Source organism: Amblyomma maculatum, unplaced genomic scaffold (genome assembly GCF_055883805.1).
Source record: "Amblyomma maculatum isolate TAMU_Amacu unplaced genomic scaffold, ASM5588380v1 scaffold_18, whole genome shotgun sequence".
Classification (NCBI taxonomy): domain Eukaryota; kingdom Metazoa; phylum Arthropoda; class Arachnida; order Ixodida; family Ixodidae; genus Amblyomma; species Amblyomma maculatum.
In genome coordinates, this window is record NW_028146743.1 from 1,099,934 (window position 1) to 1,111,140 (window position 11,207).

The following is an 11,207-nucleotide window of genomic DNA, read 5'->3' on the forward strand; positions in this document are numbered from 1 at the left end:
TGTCTTCAGGTTTAGCTGAACACTAAATGGCTGGTGTCACTAACAAAAGGAGCAACACATATTTTTCCTTAAAAAAAGATAAGTGAAACAAACACTTTATGTTGGTGTACGATGGTAATGTACAGTGGGCTTTGTTTTATTTTGAAATCAGTAAGGGTATGTGCTATATACAAGAACTTCTGTACGGAGTGTGTCAGCACGTCGACTTTCTCCGTAAGGTGACCTTTCCTTTCAGAAGCTGGGAGAGGTGGATCTTGACCTTGCCATTGTCACTGGTCTTCTTTACCCAAAGCTGTGTGGAAAGAACAAAAAAAAAAATACCTCATTTAATATAATCTAAAAAGATGCCCTAACAAACCTAGCTGTGCAGATGGCCTACTACAGCATCAACTGCTCAGCAATGTTTGTATCTGAGCTGTTTGGTTTGTTTTTTAAGCAAGGACGAGACAGGCACTTGTGGCACTAAGACTGCCTAGTGACACAAAGAATATCTTCAACAATTCCTTGTGTGCACTGTCAAGCTTTTCTGATAAATATTTATTAAATATTAAATAATCCCTTCTTGGGAATGACAATCTGGAATCGGTCACGTAGGAAAAGGAAGGATAGGCAAGCATCTAATTTCTGATGTGCCTATTCCCAAAATGCCCCCCAAAAATCTGCTCATATCTTTTGAATCCACAAAGACAGACTAGCCTCACTGACAGCTGCAAGAGAAAAGGAGATGGAGTTGCAGTCTACATGTGGAAAAGCGTACTTCAAGGAAACATTAGCATTTCCATTCGTAGAACAGCTTGCCGTCCTCTATCCTCGCTTCAATTGCGTGTGTGCCATGATTCACATTTCCATACTCTTCATCTGTGCAAACAAGCATCAAAATGCGGTTGTATGTACCAGGCAAAAACAGCTCGGAAGGCTACAACCTGTCTGAATTGAACTTACAGTCTATTTTCTTGCTGACTGATGGTGTTTTTCCCTGTGAAAAAAAAAAAAACATAATGTGAGGATTCTTTGTTTTCTGTCAATAAAGAGCAAATGCTCTGCTCAACCATCTTAGTCGCAGCCTAAAAGTCGTACTATGCTCTACTTTTAATAAAAGCAAGGCTTGTAGCAAAGAACAAAATGTTCATGAACCAAGAATTGGTAGCCACAGTTAAGCCTCATATTTGTGCACGTGGGGGTCATAATCTTGCATAGCAGTTTTTAAGAAAATACTGAACTAGTTTCCCTCTAGCATAAACATTCTTATCAACTTCAGTTTACTTCAATGGCATCCCATCACAACTCTCATCGACTAGAGTGTCTTGTATAACAGTGAGAAACGGTGGATGCTACCATGGTGCGTATTAGAACCCACGTGCTTCAAGCTCCACATTAGTATTAGCATAAGGCTGCCATGGGGCATTATTAGCAGGAAAACCTCTCTACAAGCATCGGCACAACTAAGTACATACATTACTGAAAAAAAGAAATAGCAGGTACCTTGTTCAATATCTTTAGGTCATCCAGTATTTCACCTTCATCGAGAAGGAGATTCAGCTGGGGTAGCAGTCTTAAGGAATAAACTCAACCTTTTCACATGGTTTCAAAAGGACATACCTTTCGCAGTGTTCAAAAGTCTCACATACATCACAAAAGAAGTCTACAGTATCTATAGTCGGGTAGAACTGTACAACTTAACTGCAAATACCCCTCAAAGGAGGTCCTCTTTCCAATGGCATTTACCATGATGGCCATGGCATTACGGTCAATCCCATTCAAATGGGCATGCCTGCTATTCGTCAGCGATTTCATGCCAAAGGCTTAACCGCCATGTCGTGAGAACCAATCAATGCCATTGGTTGGAGGGCTTCCCATGAAGGGTATTTGCCACTGCATTCTTTTATTGTACCCAACTAGAGTATTCCTATTCATTGAAACCATAAACAGAATGCAAGACTTCCAAAACATCAAAGGATATGAGGTGAGGTCTTTTGCCTTTTCTCAAGCGTAGGCAGTGGGTCATTTGGTGTTCTCTGTGGTTTGCTAGTCGTCACAGACTTCACCTTCATGGGATCTGTGCACCATGGCAAGCTGGAACCTTAAAGAAATGACCAGTGCTACTGACAGCGAAAAATAACTGGCAACTAGAAAACCTAGAACTAGGAAAGCAGATATGCACTGCATTTGATAAAATGGATCAGATCCTGCCGCATTTGGATGAATACTAAGAAAGCAGTCATGCATCCGTGTGCTGCGCAATGTCAAGATTCTCAGGTGGTTGAAACTGTTCCATGGCCCTCCACTACAGCTCCTCAGTCTCTTTCCACTTTCACTCCCACCTTCCTCACTTCATTCAGGTTTCTGCAGTACAAGTGTGAAAGATGCCTTTCCTTTCCCCAGGACCAATTATTCTATTCTTTTTCAAAACAGTTGGCTGATATATGCAGTATTTATATATATATATATATATATATATATATATATATATATATATATATATATATATATATATATATATATAAATACTGCCTTTATCAGTTTGCATCAGATCTTGTAATGTAGTTCCTGTTTTGGTGTAAATGCCACAGCAAGATTGGCAGCAAAACACACGTGAAGTTATCATGCTAGACAACTGAACTACAGTACACATATACACATCAATTTAAAGACAATGCATCAGACCAAGAAAGCATGACGTGAACCAACATGCAAGCCAAAATGCTGCGGGTGAGGCTCATTGAAACGCAAATGCTTTTGCAACCTGCCTTTCCTACTTTGTATAAGTCGCACCCTAATGAAACAAATGCTAGCCTTTCCGTAAATGCATGAGCGAACAAACACGTGCAAGTAACGAGCATTACAAGATAGGAAACATACTGTTAGTCGAGCAAGCAGTGCAAACAAACCAGGCGAGCATGCAGAACCATGAATAATTATGTACGAGACACATGCGCACCACAATTCACACAGGTGTGGATTTACTGCCATAATTTACACAAGCAAGTGCTTCAAAATGAGCCAAATTTATGGCAACAGAAATCAAGATTAAGACTTTTTGAGATATTTTACTGTATATAATACTTGTGCATGTAAAATGAGCTATCATAAGGTTTCAAGACAAGAATCGAGAGGATATGTTTCTAGTAATTTATGCCTAAAGAGTGGATTTTGGTCTCGCTAAGTATGCCTAAGCAGTTAAAGAATCCCAGGTGGTCGAGATTTCCGGAGTCCTCCACTACGGCGTCTCTCATAGCCTGAGTCACTTTGGGATGTTAAACCCCACAAACCATCCAAGTATGCCTAAGCATGGTTTGGCCACCCTGCTTCAAGCATTTTGATTTAGGTGACCTCCACATCCTACATAATTAAGGGGAAAAAAAGCACAACCTTTGGCCTGCCAAGTTTCACCAATATTGGAACAAACAATGCAGGCAGGAGGCATATTTCACTTCTACACTCATGATCCAGCTTACCAGCATTGCACAACCTGAAGCAAATTCGCACAATGGGTTTTTCACTCTTGCATGCCAGTCTCGCTATTCCATTTCAAATATATGATATTAAAAAATACTGGATGAAATCGTGCTGCTTTCATTCAGTCCCAATATTCTTCAGCTTTGGTGTTCTTTTTGTTTAGTGCACTTTTATGTTTCTGGCATGTGCACAAGTCTTTTTTTCTTAAAACAGGCCCTAAAAGGACCCTAACACAATATTTATGGTAATATCATAATGCAGAAAACATCTTGCACATGGCCTTTGCAAGCATTTTAGCCAAGTGTAAGAGCTCTGTGTGGACCCAATAATTTAAAAATATTTATGAAGACTGCTCCTGGCAACCTTCTTCAGACGGCATTCTTAGTGCAGAAAAACACATGCACACTAGAGAAAAGGAAGGACACGGGACATGCGCTACTACATCTCGTTTATTGCACTGAAAAGGCCTGCAATATATAGCAATGACCAATCGTGTAGATCAACCAACCACGCCCCCTTCACCGAAACCGCTCAAGAAATCGCATTTCTGCTCCCAACAAAGCGACAGACGTGCCACTACTGCTTGAAGCATTTCATATAAGAAAGTAGGGGGTAGGGGTGTGTTAGTGACACATCTGTTGCTCTGTTGGGGCAGAAATGCGATTTCTTGAGTGGTTTCAGTGAAGGGGGGCGTGGTTGGTTGGTCTACGCATGTGTGGTCATTGCTATATACTGCAGGTCGTTTCAGTGCAATAAACGAGATGTAGTACCGCCTGACGCGTGTCCTTCCTTTTCTCTCGTGTGCGTGTGTGTTTTTCTGCGCTAAGAATGTCGTCAGAAGCTGAGAGCGATCTAGCCAGTCTACAAGTTTTTTTAATCCTGGCAACCACTCGCAACTAGCTGGGGCGTCGGATAACTGCGAGTTCAAAGGAGTTTGTAGCCATCTCCTTCTCGTTAACATCAACTGGGCTTTTTAGCTATTCCCTCATTGGTTGTACTCAAGTTATGTGGGTGGGTCAGGGTTCAGTGGGCACCGCCAAGACTTCGTTTTTTTTTTCTAGCGGGCTGGTGTGAGCTGAGTTCATGGGGAAGAGAAGGACCATCACTTTCCATCACCAATATCTGGCATTAGCTAAGGTAGCTTAAAACATTTTGTGTTGCTGAGTGGACTGATGGAATACCGATGGCTCGTGCACGTTTTCTACTTTTGGTTAAGAGCTTTTCATAACTCTCTTTAGGCACGCACTTGACAGTGGCACAAAACCTTTATTATAGAGGGTGGTCAATACTTCAGTCTCGAGAAGCTGCATCAGTTTCACAAAGATGTAGAGAGATCTTATCTGACTTGCCTTCGCGCTCCTCCGGCATGCAAAAAGCAGCTGCAGCACAATGACAAAACACAGTGTACGAAGACACACACACAGTGCTTACTTGCAATGGCTTTATCAGGAATTGCGCAACTATTCACATGTGCTGCGTTGCCACAACAAAAGACGCGTGTTTTTAGTAGGAACGATGTTAAAGTAAGTTGTTTTTTGAAAGTAAGTCAGAAAGCTCATTGCGCAGCTACTTCGAAGTGTTATTTCTCATGAGCACCTATCCTGACTCTTTCCAAATTAAAAGCACTTATCTGAGCACCCCATCTCTCAGCCTTCCAAGAAAAATAACAGAACTTGCTTACCCTCATTGCTGATGATTACATTAATGTATTTAGATGTTGCAGCAATGCAGCTCGTACAATTACTAGAGCATTTCAATAAAGTTGCTAGAAGCTAAAGCTGCATATGTCCTTCTCGCCTGTCGTCCATTATCTGTTGGTGTACTACAGCTTCGAATAATGAACCAAAAAGCCCCAGTTTTGACATTATCATCCAGGATGTTCGCCTACAACAGTATATATATCACAGGTGATCATGTCGCAGTGTGCCAAAAGCTTGCAGAAAGGTAAGCCTACCTCCAGTGAGCTTTATAGTGCTCTGCTCGGATTCTAGCTTGCGTCTCTTCTTTTGGAGGTCCATGATGAGCGATTTCCGCAGATCTCTTTTTTTGTAATTAAATTCCCGGACAGCCGCCTTCTTTTCATGGGTGTATTCCCGCTCCACACGGTCAATCTGAAAAACATGGGAATGCCATATCTGAGAGAGCACGTTGAAAGAAAGAAGAATTAAAAAGTTGCGGGCAACATACAGATGTGCAATTTATTGATTTGTATGACGCAATCTTAAATAGGCTGCTATAAGAGTCACTTTCAAGTCTGATTCTGCACAAAGTGCTGCATGCGAAAGGGTTCCCATTGTTTTTGGAGATGTGCATGCAAAGATGACCTGTAACCATGAAACAATAACTATTAAGACTTAGCTGCAGTTACTGCCACAAAATTGCATGGCTCAGACGGGAATGACTGGTCGGTTTTAGTTCTGCAAATTAAATGTCTTTTTTTTATTCCACAAGCTGTATCTTGACCTTATCCTCAGTCTGTCGTGGCGTTTTCTAGCTTTCGTCTAGCTATTTCAGATTTCTCAAGAGCAGGAAACAGCACAGAAAACTTTCCCATTTTTTGCACTTCAGTTGGAAAAGAAAGAGCCACTGACAACTTAGACGTGCACAGCATTTTGCTAGTGCCCCTGTGTGGTTTTCTTGCAGTTTTAGTCTCGCGCAGTGCAGCTGTGCAAAGAACATAATGGCTAGCACCTCACTGCAGCTCTATAGGTAAGCAGGCAGACATGAAGGCAGCAGCACCACCCATTCACTTGTGCAGTGCCTTTCTGGTACTCAGTGCATGTTAAGGGACCCTAGGTGTTTGTAATTTTCGAAACCCTCCACTATGGCATAGCGTGTGTCGTTTTGGGACGTTAAAACCCACAAAACCAAAACCAAACCTTTCCTGTGTTGCACGAAGTGCATTTAAAAGGCTGGCCAAGACTTCCCTCACTGAGCAGTCCTTCGTAACACCCTTGTGACAATGCTATGAGCAACTAAAGAAAAGCAGTAGGCCTACTATGACTGGCTACATAGAGCAAACATGACTATGTGATCTTTCTTTTTTGGGCTGGCTGGAAACAGAACACACTCTTCAGCAAAAGAGAAATCACAATTCGAAGAGAATGGCTTCTTTCTCCGCTAACCGCTCCCCATGAATGCAAGTGAGTAGTGACAAGCACCTCATGAGACTGGAAGACTTCGTTCATGAGGCGTCGCTCCTGATAGAGCTGCTCAATCTTGCGCAGCCGCTCGAGGTACTCGGGGTGACTTCCTTCCTCTAGCTGTGCCAGCTGCTTTTTCAGCGTGGCGAGCTTGTCCCTGTACATTCCATGGAGAGCAAAGTAAGTGGTATGACATACTTTTGACTTTATAAAGAAACCACTAGTCATTGACTAACTCGTTAAATGGGCTATAAAAAGTGAATGCAATGTTGTGGTTTCTGAGGCATGCCACTTGGAAGGCTGCAGATCAGTTTTGACAAGGAGTGATTGCCGCATATTTACTGAAATGCAGCAGAAGGATATAATCAGCATGACAGGCAAAGAACAGCTGGGTAGGCTGAACAATTACATTCATGACAGTTTTCAACATTGCATGTAGCTTTAATTGGACATCCCTTCAATTCCCTGTGCTTCTCAAACTAGCTTAGGCACTGGTTAACTATGCCACTCATTTCAACTGCGCAAACTCACACTGGTTGAGTGCAGGTTTCACACAGACAACTTTCAGCAATGCCTCCACATGTCAAAAAGGAGACATTATTAAACTTGTTTGTGTGAATGCGGAAACAACCCCTTCAGCTAAAACAAGAGCAGTTGAATAAAATGACCCCTCATCTAAAAATATACATGCTGGTACACTCAAAATGAAATAGTGTTCTAGCTTGGGCCCGAGGCAGGGCCCCGGAGTAATGTAGCAGAGGCTAGTAGACTGAATGTGGAACCAACCAAACTGTTTTCATTCTATCAGTTGCTCCTACTAGCCTGTATTTACAGGCTAGTAGAAGCAACTGCGTGAAGGTTTCTATCTTTCTGTCTGCATCCATCACCACGTGGATACTCTCAAGTGCAGATAGCAATATTATTTTACATAGAGATACCAAAGCTGCCTTAGTAAAACAAGGACAATGTCAAATTAAGGGCACCAAAACATTCTATTGGTGAGCATTCCACTAGGTTGTGCAATCCTGAAGGTAGACACTAGAACATAAGGCATCATAAACACAAGCAAGCAAAGAAAAAGACATATACAAGTGGAAGAACATGGACAGAGACAGCATCACAATAAGCACATTAAACGCGGTGTCCAGAAAAATTTAGAAGAGCACGCCAATGAAAAAGCAAAATCCATTTAAGACCGGCCATACATTTATATTTCATTTCAGTGACCACATATAACTCTTGGATGCAGTTCGTGTAAGAAAAAAAAAAAGACATTAGACAGTGCATCCGCTGTATATGAATTAAGCAGCGAAGAATTTAAATAAAATGGAGAGAACGAAAACAATCGCCGAAATACTTTCTGCAAAGAACTGCCTGTCATGTGTGCGAGTTATCGGCCGATTGTAAATCGGGGCTTATATGTGGCGGTCCACGTGACGAGCTTCTGAACCAATGCGCCGATGACGACGAAGCCAACGAAGCAGACATCTCCGAACCACCTACGCCGGCGCTGCTTCCCCCCTGCGAATACCACGTCCACTGCATTACCAACTACCAAGCGCTACCAAACAACCAACCGCTAAATTTTCCAGGCGGTGATGCTCTATTAGGAATAAATGCTGTCGCCAAACACCCACCACGTAAGTAGTGAAACAGGCCCTCAATCTTGGAGTTCATGCTGACCGCGGCTAAACATACGAAGCGCTGCCGCCAGATGCGATCGCTAGCAGCTGATTCGTCTGAGTTGCCAGACATCAAACTCCAGTACGAAAAAACGCGCTGCTGTCATCATACACCCACTCAGAACCAGACAACATGGCTCTTGACAACCAGACAACACACTGGAGCTCGTGTTTTTCTGGTTGTCAAGAGCCATGCTATCAAGAACCATGCTTAACTTAAATTGTATTGCCCAGTTATTACAGAGCAAACTCACTGTTTCATGATCTCCTCTTCATGTTGCATGACCATGTCCGTCTCGCTTGCATCTTCGGTATCTGCACAGGGCGAGCGATCGACAATTTGAACCACGACCTTATACAGTACGTTGTGATTTGGACAAACCGCTATGAGTACACCACGGTCCACCGACTCCATCAACCTAACCAAGCAGCCAGCGAAAAACAGTAGCCCCTGCCGCCGCTAGCACCAATTCTCCTGTTCAAATGAAGATTACCGGAGTTCTGGGCCGTACAACACTGCTCGCTTCTTTTCCCTCGGCAAGTCTAGAGGATATTCCTGTAAGTTTATAATAGGACATCCCACTCCCATTAAACCTGCCAAGGAACCACGAACAGCCGAGCGACGATAAGCTAAGTCCGGCGCGAAAAAAGGTGCACAAGAGATGATACCGTCGGTCTGTGCCCTTCGAAACGGCATTCTCTCTAACTGCTGCCCGGCTCCCGATCTCTGTGGCGCCACTTTTCGTAACCTGGCTTCCTTGACCACGTCCCGACTCCGCCTTCAGAACCTTCTGAAGCACGCGCCTAGCTCCGCCTTGCACTGGCTGTTCCTCTGGAGCTAAAAGACGCGTGGAGTGAACGAGCACTTCACTGCAAGAAAGAGAAGAAGGCTAAAGCGCGTGTGCACTAGCGCATGTTCTCTAGCCCACCTTCGTCCGAATCTTCGTCGTCGTGATCCAGAAAGTCATCGCAGTCGATGCTGTTGTCATTGTTGCAATCGACGTCGTTCTCGCCATCTTTATTTATGGATGCGAAGTCTGCCAGGTCTTGCATATACATCATAAAAACGAGATCCCTCAGGGTTTCTTTTTTTTTCACTAGCAGAAACAACCCGTGGCGCACGAAAAACGAAAACGCAAGTGAAGAAGAAAAAGCAAGCTACCTCGCCCGAGGCAGTTAGGGTTGAGAATGCTGATGATCGGTTCAGCCACCATGGGCGCTAAAGCATCATGGGCCGGAGAGCTACCGACTGCAGAACTGCAACTTTTGGGCAAAATTAATGCAAAGATAAACGTTGTTTTACTGTAAACAATGCTTTATCATTTAAATTTGTGAATATAAATTGCAAAAAAAAAAACAACAGAGAAACAGCCCCCCCCCCCATGTCAGTGTGAAATTTATCCAATATAAGCGATGGCTACGGTGGCTAGATGCATAGAGTTTCTTACTCTTACCTAGAGGGAAAGCTGTGCTGCCGTCTATGGAGTTTCCAGATGGTCAGTTCAGCCACCATGGGCGCTCAAAGCATCATGGGCCGGAGAGCTACCGAGTGCAGAACTACAACTTTTGTCCAAACCTAATGCAAAGATAAATGTTGTTCTACCGTAAATAATGTCCTAAGATTGAATATTGTGACTATAAATTGCAAAAAGAGAGAGAAACAGAATGCCAGTGTGAGATTTATCCAATATAAGCGATGGCCCTTTCTCCTATTGGCTTAGTTTTGAGCAGCACAAAAACCAATATTTTGCAGTTAATAGGCACACTTTGAAACAAAAAAAATGTTACGAAAATATTTATCGTTGTGCAATCACTTAAGGAAGTTTTTAGTGGCATTTCGGGAAACAAAAACCATTTATTGGCGACGTCTGCTTTTGCGCCTTCGCTACTATGGCTTTCGCGGTCTATGTACGCACCTTCAGATGATGATGATAACAAAAAAGAAACATTGCAGTAACGCCACTCCACGTACTGGAGAAAAACCGACAGTCCCGCAACAAGTAGCACACCGGCCCATGATTCTTAGCGCGCCCATGGTGGCTGAAGTGCAGCGCCCTCAGTTTTCCCTCTAGTTAGTGTAAGGAACTCTATGGCTAGATGGGTAGGTGTGCCGACCCGCAGGGCACAAGCGTAGTTCCGCATGCCTCCGCTTCATGACGACGAAACTGGCGCTGCTGTTCTCCGCCCGGTGCTCACCGGCGGATCGTCTGCTGCTTGTCGCAATCGCATCGCGCGTTTTATTAACCTCATTTTTGTTTAAAAACATTACTTATTACTTGCGTTATCAGTCAAAATAGTAGCTGAAACTGAGACTTTTGCGGTCTGGCATTGAAACGATAAACAGACGACACTAGCTACCTGTTTTCTAGTCTGTTTGCTGTCTGTCATCGTCCACATGCAAGCGCCGTAGCGGAGCAGGCGCTGCGCTTTTTGTGAGAAGTGATCGGAATGAAGACCAAAAAGGACACAACTTGTTTCGCACCCTTCTGCAAATCCGGCTACAAGTCATCGAGAAAACGACTGAAAGTCTCGCTGTTTTCGGCGACGCGGGATCCCGAACTGTTCAAAAGGTGGGAGCTTGCCCTTCATCGTGCCGACAAGAGGTTGCAGCCACACTCCGTTGTGTGTGAGCGGCATTTTGACCAAGAGTGTATCGAACGGGATTACAAATATATGATAGAAGGCAACGTTGTTAGCCTCCCACGTTCTCACCCCCGGTTGACGAAAGATGCCGTGCCTTCTGCCCTGCCCGATGCTCCTGCTTACCTGTCAAGAAAGGTGACCGCGAAACGAAAGACGAAGAATTCCACAGGCTGCCGCCCAACCAAGGCTGCCAGAAATGACAGCCACGACCTTGAGAGAGTGCCGGACGATCCAGTACCTTCAAGCTCCAGTGAAGGTATCTCTACGTCTGTAACCGAAGTGT

The 11,207-nt window shown here is 43.7% G+C and overlaps 1 pseudogene; it reads right to left on the minus strand.

Moving 5' to 3' along the window:
• Positions 1-193: 193 nt before the first annotated feature.
• LOC146171696 (sin3 histone deacetylase corepressor complex component SDS3-like) lies at positions 194-9,340 on the minus strand (annotated as a pseudogene).
• Positions 9,341-11,207: the final 1,867 nt, after the last annotated feature.